This window comes from Rhea americana, unplaced genomic scaffold (assembly GCF_003343005.1).
Source record: "Rhea americana isolate MKP2758 unplaced genomic scaffold, rheAme1 scaffold_14, whole genome shotgun sequence".
Classification (NCBI taxonomy): domain Eukaryota; kingdom Metazoa; phylum Chordata; class Aves; order Rheiformes; family Rheidae; genus Rhea; species Rhea americana.
Window position 1 is genome coordinate 4,924,595 of NW_028185483.1, and position 3,398 is coordinate 4,927,992.

Below are 3,398 nucleotides of genomic sequence, written 5' to 3' on the forward strand. Positions count from 1 at the left end.
AAAAAAAAAAAAAAAAAAGGCAAGCTGTTCCTGATGGTAGAATCTAAGTATAGTTGTTTAGCTAAGGAACTTTGTGCATGTCTTTGGGTTGTGTTTGTATGCTGTGTAATGCGGCTTCTGGTCTTGCACTGTATGCTGCAGTCTGACTTCTTATTCTGCTTTCGTATAAGAGGCTTTTCAGAGACTTTTTTTTTCCTCCTTGCCATCTTAAACATTTTAAAAAATAAATACTCGTGTGTACAGTACTGCAGCTTGGTTGCTAACTTTGCAATTCTGAGCATTAAAGTCATGCTCAAAATTTCATTGATTCTAGTGAATCCAGTGAGTCTCCTGGATCGCTCGTGGGGTGACATGCTCCTTCTTACCATGCAAGAGATCCGACACTCCTGTGTTGTGCTTGTCCGTTAGAAGTGAGGCATATTTCCTTCCTTTACTAGGCTGCTTTGGAGGGTATAAAAGAAATGAGAATTCATCTTGGATGTAAATTTTAAATAGGGAAACATTTTTATAACTTAAAATTTATAACTCTTAAGCAGTCTTCATTGAAGAGTGTGTTATGTGGAAGGAAATCTTTCTAGTTAGACTATCAAGGGCAAACAATCTGGTCTGTGCTTTAAATGCATATAAAAAAATTGCTGCTTAACAGAACTGAAGATGCACATTTCCTCATGTAAATGTGAGTGGAGAGCACTAAGATTTGTTTACAGTAGGCGCGTGTGTTTTCTACCACTTAAGTAATTTTTGCAATGCCTTTGGATTGCAGACAAGCATGTGATACAGCAGTACAACTGTATTCATTGTAAAAATGGATGTCCAATGTAATGTAGTGTGACCATTTATATGTACTTTGCATGCTGAAGAACATGGGAATAAATTAGTGAATAATCCCAACTTTTACAATGATTATGGAATAATAGTTTAGCTGTCTAATTGTGAATATTCCTCAATGTGAGAACGGTAAATTGAACAGACAAAGATAAACAAACACTTCTATACTTAGCTTAAAAGCAAGGGACAGTGATCATGGTGTAGTAGTTAGTGAAACATACCTATGCGAGATGTCAGCTAGAAGCCACTTTCGTTTCTGTGCTGTCCCTTAATATGTGAATCTGCAGTATGGCTTAGTGACCTGCAGTGTGGCTTAGTGAAATGTAGTTACTCAGTTGCGCGCACACACACACAGCAAGAAGTTATGTTTAAAGAAAAAAACAAAAGACCTAATACCAGCAGCAGATCTGAAACTCAGGGGATTTTAGCTTCACAGAACTCTTAAGATATTTTTTAAAAATGGTATGTCTTAAAATGAATATTCAGAAATTTAGGTAGTTCTGTATTTTAATAATAGTATTGCTTATTTCTGAAGCAACTATGCATTTCACTGACTCAGTGAAAGAAGTTAGGTTGCTAATTTTGGTTTAATGTGGAGCTTGAACACCTTGAGAAATGTACTGAAAAAATGTCTGAGTAGAACACACAAACTACCTCAGCCTTTCTCGCAGAACTCTTACTCTATTGCTGAACTGCTCAACCGGATAGTCTGATTTTAGACACTTAGATTTGAAAAATTTGCTTAAGCAAATAGCTTTCTGTAAACTTCTAATTCTTACGCCAATGGATTTGCATATGACTTCTGCTTTCAGAATACTCAGTTTCACTGTATTTCTAGGCAAAATACAGTGATTTGATTTTCAACGTGTTTTGAATATTAAGACTTTTAAAACTTAAATTTAAAACCTAGGCAAAATGTACTGAATAGTGTTCTAAACCATACCCACTTTTTAATTCATTGTTTTTAAAAGATGGAAACTACTTTTTTTGAGAGAAAGGGGGAACAGAATTGTGTTCTTTTTATAGATACAGCATGAATTTAGGCATCAAGGTGAATTTGCAAACTAAAGTCACAACAAATACATATATTTTTCCATCTAATCTACCTAACTAGAAGTTCATAGTGCTAAATGTTCTCTTTAAAAATTTAATGACTATAAAGGTTAAGCTCTCTTTAACCTTTAGTACATCAGATTTTTCTCTTCCACTGTTTTGATGGAAAACAATTCAATTTACAGTTAATGTTCCTAGAACAATCACAGGGAGCAGGGAGTATTAAAGAAAACTACTAGTCTTCTCTAATTACATGTCAGTGACTTGCATTCCTAAAGGCATTCTGAACCAAGTTTATAATTAATGCCAAGTAACAAATGTAAACAATAAAGCTAACTCTTATCATTGACTTGTTAGTAATTTGTTAGCTCTCTGTTACTTTCCTGGAAAGCTTCCCTGAACCTCTTTTCTGGGAACTTTCTTCTCATATACGTAACTGCACAATTTTATGTAACTATGAGATATCAAAGCAATGTATATTATTTTTTTTAAGATAGTATCACATAAATGCAGAGCTGATTAACCTGAATGTTTAACTATTGTATTGCCTTCGCTAGTATCTCTACTGTTTGGCATATATAGGATGTGATATTACTGATTTCATTGAGCAAAACATGGTTATATATTAACCAAAGTATTTGTTGGCAAAAATAGTGGTTAGCATGTGTTTAAAGAAAAAGTTTGAGCAACTAAGTGNTTTTTTTTTTGGCACTGTTGCTCAGCAGTTTTTTTTTCCTGCGCTTGCAAGTTTTGACTGAACTGGATTTGACAAGTAAGGCTTTGGCAACAAAACTGACCTGAGTTTATGTAGTGTGGATGTGAGACTGGTGCCAATTTTTGCTTAGGGCAGAGCCACTGAACGCTTGAGCTATTGCCTTAATAATGGTAGCTCTCATTGGGAGCCCAATAAAAAGTCTATCCCTGTTAGTTGTGCTGTTGCGTAGTGTTGAGGAGGAAGAAGACGGATCTTATGGAAGGAGGGCAAAGAGTAAACTAGAAAAAAAAGACACTGGAAGGTAACAGGAAATATAGGTTAATACAAGAGAAAAAGAGAATCTGGGCTGGGGAGTTTAGTTTAAGAAATCTAGCGATTAGGTACAGATTTTATTTTGAATAGGTCCCTGTGAGGACAAGGAAAGAAGAAAACAGAGGCCCAAAATATGTCTGAGAGATGGAGGGCAGAGGCAAGGGTAAACAAATTTAGGGAAGTAGATAAGAGTTTAGAAAAAAAAGTCTGATTATGTTCATAAACTTGCAGAGAAAGGACCAGAGTTAGTTTGCATGTACAATCATAAACATTGGTGTCATCTAAAATGCAATTACTTAACTTTGCATGCTAGATTTTATGTTAAGACAAGCTTGTATATATTAAGTTGTGTGGCAGTATCAAAATGAGTGCAATTTCCAGAGATGGCTCTTAATAAAACTGACTTAATTTTGTTTGTAATGTTAAAAGTGATTGTATGATGACAGTTTTCCAGAGTACTGACTAAATACTTCTTGCTTCTTTTAGACGG